At 47.0% G+C, this 13,025-nt stretch overlaps 1 pseudogene; it reads right to left on the reverse strand.

The window, feature by feature from the left end:
* Positions 1-1,340: 1,340 nt before the first annotated feature.
* On the reverse strand, positions 1,341-1,923 carry LOC118641274 (annotated as a pseudogene).
* Positions 1,924-13,025: the final 11,102 nt, after the last annotated feature.

Consider the following 13,025-nt stretch of genomic DNA (forward strand, 5'->3'; position numbering starts at 1 on the left):
GCTCTAACCGCTGAACCAAACCGGCCAGGGCCAACCCCAAGCTCTTTTTCTGGCAGTCAAGGCCCTTCCAAGCCATTACCTGAGCACCACCACACACCTCTCCAGACTTGTACCTTGGTATTCACCTTCCCTCTACACAAACCCTGGGCTCAGCGCCAGCGGGAGACACACCACACCGTCAGCTCATCCCGAGGCCCTGGCACACACGTGTCCCTCTGCCGCCCCCCCCCTCCTTCCAGGACACTCCCATTCGTTATCAAAGCCCAGCTCAGAAACACAGGGCACCTTCAGTGGCACAGAGAGCCCACACTCAAAAACTGGAAAAACAAACAAACAAAAAAAGAATTAGAGATAATTATTTAAAAAATAGCCCTAGCTGGTTTGGCTCAGCAGTTGGAGCGTCAGCCTGCGGACCAGAGAGCCCTGGGTTTGGTTTCCGCTAGGGGCACGTACCAAAAAAAAATAAGAAGAACTGCAAGTAAACCTTGACCTTTGCTCAGTGTTTGTTCTAACAGTGGTGGTGCAGCAGTTCTCCCACGGTTGGTGAGGCGAGTGGATGTGAATGCAGGGTCGTCCTCTCTGGGAAAGAAAGGAGACACAGCCGGAAGGGGAGGGGGAGGGGAGCCCTGTGGTGCTAGATGGATTAGATGGGAATTAGATGGATCAGTGTGAAGTAAAATTGATTTTTTTCTGTAAAAAAGAGTTTTTCTTTCTTCATTTATGTCAATAAGGTTATATCAGGCTTTCATATTTTTTTCTTTTTTTTTTATCCTCACTCGAGGACATTTTTCCATTTTTTGTTCAGATGGAGTGGGAGGGAGAGAGAGAGAGAGAAACATCGATGTGAAAGGGACACATCGAGTGGCTGCCACCCACACGACCAACGAGGGCCGGGGACAAACTGCAACCGAGGTACGTGCCCTTAGCGGGAACCGAACCCGGGTCTCTCTGGACTGCAGGCCGACGCTCCAACCGCTGAGCCAAACTGGCCAGGCCCCTGCTTTCATATTTCAATCAATGAATAATAATCCATTACTGTTGTTTTTGTTTTTTTCTGGCTTGAAAAAGTTTTATTAAACATTTTTGGATGTTGTTTCTTACTTTTTAAAAATAAAAATGGTATTTCAATAACAAACAAATCTATGCTAAAGTCATTTTCCTTTGTCTGAAGAAATACGAATGAACTGTACTTTAACATTTAAAAGCAGAGTAGTTCACTGTCAAAACTTTAAATATTTCAAGAGCACAGCAAATTCTAAACACACGAAGATCACACTACGACTCCACCAGCGCGCGGGGGGTGCCGGCCTGTCTGCGGCTGGGTCTGCGTCCGCGCTCCTTTACTGGGCTTCCTCCGCCTCTCAGAGCTTTGCCTCGCTTTCCAGTGTGCGCTGAAGTTCGTGGATGGTACTGAGAACATGGAACTGTTCCCGTCTCAATTCCAGCTGGTCTTCAACACTTCCCTTAACATGTGAAAGATGCCCTAATTCTTTGCCCAGAGCCTCTAGTTCTTGTAACGTCTCATGCCTGTCTGGATGATGCGGAATCACTTTTGCCAAAGCATCATATTCTTGATGATTTTTTTTGTATTCGTTTTGCTTGAAGAATTTACTTTTGCACTCGGCAATTTTTTCGTGTGTTCCAGCAATGCTACATTCTATTTCTTGGTAACTTTTTTCCCTAATTTTCCATTTCTCTGAGGTTCATATCATATACCAGCAAAGTTTTGCCCGTTGAAGATTCACACTGGGACAGGGTGCTCAGCATACGTTGGTACTGGCTGTATCCCTCTTCCTGGGGTCCAGAGTTGCACCATTTAATGAAACTTTTCACCAGCAGATTAATTCTTCGATCATCGCCGGCGCCATCTCCGTCAATTAGGAGACGCTTCCATGTGACTTTGTCGTCAGTCACGGCTCCCATGGCATGCGCGGCGGCCCATTACTATTGGTTTTTGTTTTGTTTTTTTAAACTGGTCCGGTTTTGCCCTGGCCAGTATGGTTCAGTGGTTAGAGCGTTGGCCCACAGACCACAGGGTCTCAGTTTTGATTCTGGCCAAGGGCACACACCTGGATTATAGGTTCGATACCCACCCCGGTTGGGGTCATGTGGGAGGCAACCAATTGATGTGTCTCTCTCACATCAATGTTTCTCTCTCTCTCTCTCTTTCCCTTCCACTATCTCTAAAAATCAATGGGAAAAGATCCTCAGGTGAGGATTAAACAGAAGAAAAATTGCCCCTGTTTTGGCCAGTGGGATTCCTTCAGGCTGCCTCCTTGTCCTTCGACAAGTCCTCATGGTCCCCTGACTGCTCCCTAACTCCCTGACAGTGTGTTCCAGGCGCCTGCAGGCCTTCTCCTGCCCCACCCTGGGATCAGCCATCTCTCCAAAGACACGCAGGATGGTCTTTGCAGTGGGGGTGGTGACTGGAAGGCGTGATTGAGTCGTCGGTAGGTGAGCTTGTCACTTTGGAGGTGTCTGCTTCTAGACCCTCTGCAGACATAGCTAGAGAATATATGCACACACATGCACATGTTATGTTTGCATGTATACACTCAACTTACATAAATATATCATTTGATACATAAACTCATTCTATATATTATATGTAAAGAGTTTTTATAAATATGTTTTCTAGTGGATAATGTCCATATTTCCATAATTATTTCTATGAGTGTCTATATAGTTATGGATAATACATTAAAACCATAAACTCAACCAGATATGAATTAGTAAATGCAGGTGAGGAGTAGATGGTGTCCTTGTACCATTCCTAAAGCTTTCCTGAAGGTCGGAAATTTTTCTAAATAAAAAGTCAAGAAGATATATGTGAATCTGCATTTATCTCAAAATAAAAAATTTAGTTGGAAATAAAAAAAGTTGCCCCGCCGGTGTGGCTCAGTGGATTGAGCGCCCCATGGACTGAGAGGTCCCGGTTCAATTCCCAACCAGGGCACATGCCCGGGTTGCAGGCTTGATCCCCCATAGGGGGCAGCCAACCGATGTCTCCCTGTCACATCAACGTTTCTATCTCTTTCTCTCTAAAAAAATCAATAAACATATTTAAAAAAAAAAAAAAAAAGGTGAAGGGAAAGAAGAGGAAGGTGGTCGCAGCTGGTCACCAGCTCGGGCCCGGGCTGGCCAGGCCGGCGGAGCCCCCACAGGGCCTCTCCTCCCAGCCCCTCTGTCTTCCGCCTGCCCGACCCCAGGGTGACAGGATGTGATAACGGGGCTCTTTCCGGCTCAGTTTCAGCTGAGGTTTCAAAGCCACAGAACGGTGTGTTGGGGGGGGGATACACTCCACCCCAAATCTGAGGTGCCCGGAGGCAAGAGAGGGGAGGGCTCCCTTTATGAAACTGAGCGCGTGTCCTCGGGGCTTGTGGACCAGGTGCCGGTTGACTCTCTGTTTTTCCAAGTACTTACTCTGTGCCGAGTCATGCACAAAAGGGTGAGTAGCTCTCCCAAGAGCCGACGACGCGTAAGTGGCAGGACCGGGGCTCCGCTGCAGCCGCTGCGCCCGGACCCTCAGCCGGGCTTGCCCCAGGACCAGCTGCACGGACTAATGACCTCCTGCCCTGGTGCTGACCAGTCCATCAGTGGAGACCTGGACCCTGAAAGGACACACTGGAAAAGCTGATGAATATTCTTTTTCTTTTTTTTTTTATCCTCACCCAAGGACATTTTTCCATTTTTTGTTCAGATAGAGTGGGAGGGAGAGAGAGAGAAACATCGACGTGAAAGGGACACATCGAGTGGTCGCCACCCAAATGACCCAACCAGGGCTGGAGACAAACTGCAACCGAGGTACGTGCCCTTAGCAGGAACCGAACCCGGTCTCTCTGGACCGCAGGCCGACACTCTAACCACTGAGCTAAACCTGGGCAAGCTGATGAATATTCTATTGGGATCCTTTCCTCAGACGCTTGTAAACTTCCAGCCTTGAAAACCCTCAAGATGAGGACCCAGTGTTTGCTCCCCCCTCGGGAGCACACCCCTGCCTTGCCCTCCCCTCCTCTTCCCCCACAGGCCTGCCTCTCATAAACTCTCAGGCAGCGGTTCTCCACCTGTGGGCCACGGTCCCTTTGGGGGTCGAACGGCCCTTTCACAGGGGTCGCCTAAACACGTATTTCCGATGGTCTTAGGAACCGAGACACCGCTCCTTCATGGTCTCCAGGCGGGTCCGCCCACATGCAGACACGCCCAGACAACATGAGGAGCTGTATTAAAGGGTCACGGCGTTAGGAAGGTTGAGAACCATTGCCTTAGATGATGTAGGGGTTCAGAATGGTCGACCCCAAGATGTGCCTCTGTGGTATGCAGATTACTTTGAGCCAAAGACAATTTTAGCCATAGGTTCAAGAGAAACTTTTGCCCCTTCCTTTACCTAGAAGAACTTGAAATGAGGGCTTTGCCTATAATAAGAGATTATCAGAGATAATCCCTTTTTGATCCACCTACATGGCAGGACAAACTTTTATTTACTAAACGTCTGCTCTTCTTATCATCTGCAGTGAAGCCCCCAAGGCTCATTAGCTCACCCCTAGCTGAGGATGTCACACTCCCATGCTCCCCTCTGTCTCTGAGCCCCTTCACTTGTTCATGTGGGGTCTCAGACTCTCATGTGTCCAGGGTTCATGCCTATTTGGTTATTCGACCAGCCAAAAGGATCATGAGGATGTAACTGCACAGAAACTTCATTTCTTTTTTTTTTTTCTTTTTTTATCCTCACCCGAGGACATTTTTCCATTTTTTGTACAGATAGAGTGGGAGAGAGAGAGAGGAAGGGAGAGAGAGAGAGAAACATTGACGTGAAAGGGACACATCGAGTGGCTGCCACCTGCACAACCAACAGGGCCGGGAACAAACTGCAACCGAGGTACATGCCCTTAGCGGGAACCGAACCCGGGTCTCTCCGGACCGCAGGCTGATGCTCTAACCGCTGAGCCAAACCGGCTAGGGCGAAACTTCATTTCTTTAATATGACCTTTTCTCTCCTCTTTTGTTTTGATTCGAATTGTCCTCATCCAGGACCCCGGCTCACCGCCTCCTTCTCTCTGCACAGCCACCCCCTTAAGCTTTAGCCCTATGGACAATGCAGTTCTGATCAGCATTAAATTATCTTAGGAACTAAACCTCTGGTCTGTTGACTACAGAGAAAGAGTTTTGGTTGAACTAGAGATCACATCTAGGTCTCAGCTGTGTTTCAGCTCCAGGCCCAGAAAAGTAGTGAAACCAGACAAAGTGATGCTGTGAGGACCAGATGCACTGATCAACCACCCCGTACCCTGGTACCAACCAATCAGTAGAGACCACGACCCTGACCATAGCCCTAACTCTCTTGATTCCCGTGATTAGTGAGTTCTCCCTATATAACCCACCCCCTGGAAGCCAGCAGAAGCCAGGTCTTGGAGGATTAGCTCCCCTGTCTCCCGGAGTGGACCACTTCCTGAAAATAAACCCTCACTTTCTTTGCTACAAACTCCTATCTGTGTCTTATTGGGCTCTGATGCACCCAGGCAAACAGACCCCTTTAGTCCAGTAACTAGGGTAGAGGAAAGTTTGTTCCTCCCCCACAATAAGATACGGATCTTGACGTGGGATCAAGATAAGGATCATGATCCTGGATTACCCAGGAGGACCCCAAATGTCACCTCGAGTCCTCATGGGAAGGAGGCAGGAGGCGCAGGTGGTGTGGTCGAAGCAGGATGCTACGCTGCTGGCTTTGAAGATGGAGAAGGCGCTGAGGGAAGCGAGGAACTCCGCTCCAGGCCCTGCGAGAAGCAGACGGGCCTCCCCGAGGCTCCAGCAGGCCCAGGGCTACGGCGCCTCAACTTGAGCCCAGCAGCAGTGACTTTGGACCTCTGGCCTCCAAATCTGCTGAGGAGAATTTTGTGTTGTTAAAATCACTAAAGCCTGTGGTAACCTGTTACAGTGCCCACAGGAAACAGAGACCCCTTTCCTTTGGGCTGATCCCAAGGGGGCGACGTCAAAAATAGCAGCTTGAGACTAGGAGATGAGGACAGAGAAGAAGCTGACCATGACCTCCCGTCCCAGGACTGAAGCTGAGGCAGAGGGTCAGGTGTCAGGGGGGCTGCAACGGCATGAAGGTTGGAATTCTGTAATTACTAGGAGGAACTGGACCTTAAACACTCCAAAGAGGCTGGTGAGGGACTCATTATTATCTGAGGTTGACTACAACATCCGAGGGACCTGCCTGAGTTTTCATCCTGGCCAGAGAAGAAAGTGTTTTTCAGGGACACTTTAACAAAAAAGTGGAGAGAAAGAATCAAGTTGTTTTCTGCTGCTCACATACTCAAGAGCTGTTGGTTGGGCCTCTGTTCGGTGTCTGGCTCCATGTAAGGTTTTGTGCATATAATAGTTGGAAGGGAAGAATCAGAATCCAGTTCAGTTTGTAGGTGAAAAATAAAACTTTAACTGGAGTCTAATATCCACAACTGTGTATTACAGATTCTACTGAAACCTAATTTCCCCCCTAACGTCAGCCTCATTTTTATCAAAGATAGCCAAATCAAGACTTTGTACTGCATTACATCCAGTTTCAATTTGGCCTGATTATTTGCATAAACACAAGAATAGCAAGCGATCATATAGGCTTTCTTTTTTTTTTTAATCCTCACCCGAGGACATTTTTGCATTTATCTTCAAATAGAGCAGGAGGGAGAGAGGGAGGAAGAGAGAGAGAAACATCAACGTGAGAGACACATTGAGTGGTTGCCACCCACATGACCCCAAGCGGGGCCGGGGACAAACTGCAACCAAGGTCCGTGCCCTCAGCAGGAACTGAACTCGGGACTCTCCGGTCCGCAGGCCGACACTCTAACCACTGAGCCTAACCCGCCAGGGCATACAGGCTTTCTTAAGTCTGCTTTGCTGGAATCTCATAAAGAATTCCCAGGTCGATCTTTAATTAGCCCCTCAGGGCAAAGAAGCCAAGGCACACAGTTGCCATATGGCTTTGCCTGTAATACCTACAGGTGTGGGTGAAGCTCTCACGTTCTTGAGGTCTCCAAAATGTCTCGAGGTTCTTTCTTTGCCATCCTCCAGGAAAGCAACCTTCCTCCCTCACCTGGAAACACCGCCACGGACCATGTGAGTAAGCAAGATACCAGGTCATTTCTCCAAGGGGCTCCTGCTGGCTTCAAAGTAACGTTTCTGGAGACACCTCGAGTCCAAGCATGTGTCTCTCCATCATGACATTCCAAAGTCTTGGTTAATAAAATCACAATTGGAAATTGGTTTTATGTATCTATTATAAGAAGAACAGAATCTTATAGGAGTTATGAAAACAAACATATTGCCATGAAATAATACCCACTCATTAAGAGTTGCCAAATTCTGCAGTAACCAGGTAGGGAGAAAAATATAAATGCTTCAATATTGCCTATGAGGGTATAACTTTCTAGTTGCTCTAGGGCAGTGGTTCTCAACCTTCCTAATGCCGCAACCCTTTGACACAGTTCCTCTACAGTTGTGGTGACCTCCAACCATAAAATTATTTTTGTTGCTACTTCATAACTGTAATTTTGCTACTGTGAAAGGGTTGTTTGACCCCCAAAGGGGTCATGACCCACAGATTGAGAACCGCTGCTCTAGGGGAAAAAAAAAAACAGTTTCCTTATATCTGGAACATACGCGTATTTAAAAGTCAGCAATACTTTGAACAAAGTCATAAGAATAATGATTATCCTCAGTTTATTCAGTCCATATAACCAATTTTTTCTCATCCTGATTATTTGCCAGTATTTCCATGAATCCAGCTATTCCTTAGGGTTCTATGAATTTTCATTTACTTCAAATATGTGACCTACTTAGAAACCTGTAATTTAGAGTAAGTATGAGTCTTTTAATGGACCTTTCTAAAGATATAACTTATTTGCAAAATGCATCAGAGTAAAACAGTGACTGTTTATAAATGACAAAAGTCTAAAAGACATAATTACAGATCTGCTTTATAATGCAATTGATAAAGAACTTTGCTTTTCTGTAGGATATAACATTCCAAGATAACTATTCATTGATAAATAATAATTACTATGAAATTACATTAAAAAGAACAATATAAAATCCACATTTTTTAGATTCAACAAACAATTTCAATATATAAAGAACAAATAATATGTGAGATTTTAAAACACTGCAAATGGTTCATTGGAAGTGTGCACTGAGCACTGGAGACGCTCCATATGAACACCCCAGTGGTGGACCATAAGCACCCAGAGACCCCCTGCCCGACGCCCCTCAGGGAGCCATGACCCTTGTCTTGCCCGGTGCCACTGACGGGACACCTGCTGCCCGGAGCTCCGTTTCCTGTTTGAACTTGGCTCTGAATCTGTGTGCGCTCCTCCCTGGGGCAGGCTGAAATCTCTAGGACATCCATTTTAGTGAAAATAGATGTAGACAAATAGAACATAGTTTTTTTGTTTTTTTTTTTCACAAAGCTTCTCATGTAATTTCAGGCATATCAAAATAGTCCTTATTAGTTTAAAATGCCTCTTTTGTAGGGAGAAAGAACAAATCCTTGAAGTATTCCAAGGGCCCACTGGAATAACTCAAAGTTATTTCTAGGTTTAAGAAAAAGTCTCTTAAAATTTAAACTTTGGAAAGGTTGTCAAACATATTTTACCTGTTTGTAAACTCAGATAAAACAGACACATACATATATAGTTTTTAAATCCTCACCTGAAGATATTTTTCCATTTACCTTCAGATAGAGTGCGAGAGAGAGAGAAACATCAGTGTGAGAGAGACACATCGAGTGGTTGCCTCCCGCACGACCCTGACCAGGGTCAGGGACTGAACTGCAACTGAAGTACATGCCCTTGACCGGAATCGAACCTGAAACTCTGGTCTTCGAGCCAATGCTCTAACTGCTGAAACCAGGGCAATAAACATATATTTTATGGTAATAACCCTAAAAGACATCAATCAAACTTAAACTGATTTTAGTACCAAATATTTTGTCCAGACCACAGGATGCTGCTTGATCTATATAAATATTTAATCTCTTTAGGCCAAAAAAATATTACACCCTAGTTATGCCATCTGGAAGTGTGAAACACTACATATAATACACAAACACATATCACATAAAGACCATACACATAAAGATTATAGACATAATCCAAATTACTAATTTTTATAAAAAAGATGTAACATTGTTTTCATTTGCTTTAGAAAACTTTTAAGAAGATTGGAAAGGGAGAGGAAAAGTCCTAAATACCAAGCAAGAAGACCTGCTGAGACTTTCAGTGGAGGCTTTGGGGCTGTGAATGAGCCGTGGAAACTATGAAACGAAAGAAGAAGCCACATGGCCCTGGCCAGTTTGGCTCAGTGGTTAGAGCATTGGCCCGCAGACCAGAGAGTCTTGGGTTCAGTTCCCGCTAAGGGCACCAATCTCGGTTGCAGTTTGTCCCCAGCCCTGGTTGGGGTCGTGTGGGTGGCAACCAGTCAATGTGTCTCTCTCATGTCAATGTTTCTCTCTCTCTCTTCCTCCCACTCTATCTGAAGATAAATGCAAAAAAAAAGTCCTCAAGTTAGGCTAAAAAAAGAAAAAGAAGCCACATGGAGACTGGTAGGAGGGCAGAGGAGGATGGGCTGGTCCCACACCCACGTGTAGCGGATAAAAATCAGGAGGATACCTCAGCTGGGAAGGTCCTCCCTGAGGAGTGAGGGGTCCCCCTCCCACACCAGGCTCCCAGCCCAGGGTTCCAGTGCCAGGAAGAGAATCCCCATCACTTCTGGCTGGAAAACTAGAGGGAACTGAGGCTGAAGGAGGCTGCGGCTGCTGGAGTCTCAGGCAGCTCCTCTTAAAGGGCCCGCGCACGGACTTACTCGGACTCACTCCCTCCAGGGTCCAGCATGGGAGAGGCAGCTTGAAAGGTGCCAGAGACCTACACGGAAGAACTGAGTTATTTGGCATGTGGGTGAGAGTTGGAGGGACAGCTTTCTCCCGGACAGATGTGCTGGCAGAGGCTTTTGTTCCTCTGGTGAGCCCTTCCCTGGGGTGGTAGACAGAAACCATATCTGGGACTCCAGCAACCTGGCTCACACTGGTAGCCCCACCCTGGTGATTCCCTGAGGCCCTGCCCCACCCAACCTTCGGGCCCCCCCAAGCTGTTTCCAGTGGCTTTACCACAGGAGTGGCCTGTCTTGGCTCCTGCTTCAGGTTTTCCTAAATTCTCTCAAACAAGCAGCATCTGGCCTCCGTGAACCCCATACCTCTCCTTAAGTGGCCCCAGGCCTGGCACTAGAAGCAGCCAGCCTTGGTTCACAGCTTGGCTTTGCCTGGGCACCTCCAAGCCCAGCAAAAGCAGCAGCTGTCTGCAGATCACTCTGTAGCTTATTCCTGGTGGCCCTGGGTAGAACACAGACAGAGGCTGGCCCTGCCCCAGAGCCAGCACACCCAGCGGACAGCTTCAGACCATGACGAAGCACCACCACCCAACCACCTCCACAAGTGATACACTTAAGGAGTGGACTCAGTGGATATCAGAGCCCTACTGAAGTAAGTATCGCTCTGTGTGGTGGGTCCCTGCACAGTTGATCATCCAAGGTAGTCAAATGTAGTCAAAGTGACCACTGGGTCAGTGGACACAGCCAGTCCTTGCAGCTGATCAGCCTGAGTAAATCCCTCCCATTAACGTGCCAACAGCAATCAAGACTCAATTTCAACAGAAGGTGTACAGTCCACACTGAGGGGGAAGTGCACCTCGAGGGCCAGCTGAGGTGACCAGGGAGGCTGTGTCCGTGGACCCTATAGGACACCTACTACAATAGGCCACCCCAGGAAGGCTAGGAGACATAGCAACTCTACATAATACATAGAAACAAACACAGGGAGGTAGCCAAAGTGAGGAGACAAAGAAGCATGTACCAAATGAAAGAACAGAACAAAACTCCAGGAAAAGAACTAATTGGAACGAAGATGAGCAATCTAACAGATGCAGAGTTCAAAACATTGGTTATAAGGATGCTTGATGAACTTAGTGAGAATTTCAAGGAACTTTATGAGCACTTCAAGAAACTTAGTGAGGAACTTCAAGAGCATAAAAAAGGACCAGTCAGCCTGGCCAGTGTGGTTCAGTGATTGAGCGTTGACCCATGCACCAAGAAGTCTCTGGTTCGATTTCCGGTCAGGGCACATGCCCAAGTTATGGGCCTGATCCCCAGTGGAGGGCATGCAGGAGGCGGCCAATAGATGTTCTCTCTCATTGATGTTTCTATCTCTCTCTCCCTCTTCCTTTCTCTCTTTCTAAAATGAATTAAAAAAAAAATTTTTTTTAAAGGACCATGCCGTGGCTTGGTTTGCTCAGTGGTTAGAGCATCGGCCCATGGACCAAAGAGTCGCGGGTTCAATTTTAGTCAAGGGCACGTACCTTGGTTGTGGTTCATCCCCAGCCCTAGTCAGGGTAGTACAGGAGGCAACCAGTGGATGTGTCCCTCTCACATTGATGTTTCTCTCTCTCTCTCTCTCTCTCTCTCTCTTCTTTCCCTTCATTCTATCTGAAGATAAATGGAAAATATCCTCAGGTGAGAATTGGGGGGGGGGGGGAACAGTTAGAAATGCATGATGCACTAACTGCAATAAAGAATAATTTACAGCCCTGGCCGGTTTGGCTCAGCGGTTAGAGCATCAGCCTGCAGTCCAGAGAGACCCAGGTTTGGTTCCCGCTAAGGGCACGTACCTCAGTTGCAGTTTGTCCCTGGCCCTGGTTGGTCGTGCGGTTGGCAGCCACTCAACGTGTCCCTTTCACGTCGATGTTTCTCTCTCTCTCTCTTCCTCTCTCTTCCTACCACTCTATCTGAACAAAAAAAGGAAAGTTGTCCTCGGGTGAGTAATTTACAGCCCTGGCCAGTTTGGCTCAGCGGTTGGAGCATTGGCCTGCAGACCAGAGACTCCCCGATTCGGTTCCCACTAAGGGCACATACCAAAAAAAAAAAGAATAATTTACAGGGAATCAATAGTAGAGTAGGTCCTTGATTGTCATCACTTTAAATATTTCTTACCTGTTAGTTACCTACAATGGAGCCTCAATAAGGCTGTCAGTGAATTTCTCAAAAGAAACTTAGCAGGCCAGAAGGGAGCCAAAAAGCAAACCATCAATTTGGAATATAAGGAAGCAAAACACACCCAGTCAGAACAGCATAAAGAAAGAAGAATAAAAACAATGAGGATAGTGAGAAGCCCCTGGGACAGCTTCAAGCATACCAACATTTGTATCATGGGGGTGCCAGAAGGAGAAGAGAGAGAGCAAGAAATTGAAAACCTATTTAAAAAAATAATGGGAGAAAATTTCCCTAACTTGGTGAAGGAAACAGACATACAAGTCCAGGAAGCAGAGAGAGTCTCAAACACGATGAACCCAAAGAGGTCCACACCAAGACACATCATCATCAAAAGGCAAAAAGTTAGCCCTGGCCAGTTTGGCTCAGCAGTTAGAGCGTCGGCCTGCGGTCCGGAGAGACCCGGGTTCGGTTCCCGCTAAGGGCATGTACCTTGGTTGCAGTTTGTCCCCGGCCCTGGTTGGTCGTGCGGGTGGCAGCCACTCGACGTGTCCCTTCACGTCGATGTTTCTCACTCTCTCTCCCTTCCTCTCTCTCCCTCCCACTCTATCTGTACAAAAAATGGAAAAATATCCTCGGGTGAGGATTAAAAAAAAGGCAAAAAGTTAAAGACAGAGAGAATCTTTTTTTTTAAACTTCATCCGCGAATATTTATCTATTTATCTTCAAGTAGTGTGGGAGGAAAGGAGAGAGAGAGAAACACCAATGTGAGAGGGACACAGCAACTGGTTGCTTCCCACACGACCCTGACCAGGGCCGGGGAGGAATCACAACCAAGGTATGTGCTCTTGACCAGAATCGAACCCACATCTCTTTGGCCCATGGGCCAATGCTCTAACTACTGAGCCAAACCAGCCAGGGCCAGAGAGAGAATCTTCAAAGCAGCAAGAGAAAAGCAGTTAGTTACCTACAATGGAGCCTCAATAAGGCTGTCAGCTGAT

The sequence above is a fragment of the Molossus molossus genome, unplaced genomic scaffold (assembly GCF_014108415.1).
Source record: "Molossus molossus isolate mMolMol1 unplaced genomic scaffold, mMolMol1.p scaffold_m16_p_27, whole genome shotgun sequence".
In the NCBI taxonomy this organism is placed as follows: Eukaryota; Metazoa; Chordata; class Mammalia; order Chiroptera; family Molossidae; genus Molossus; species Molossus molossus.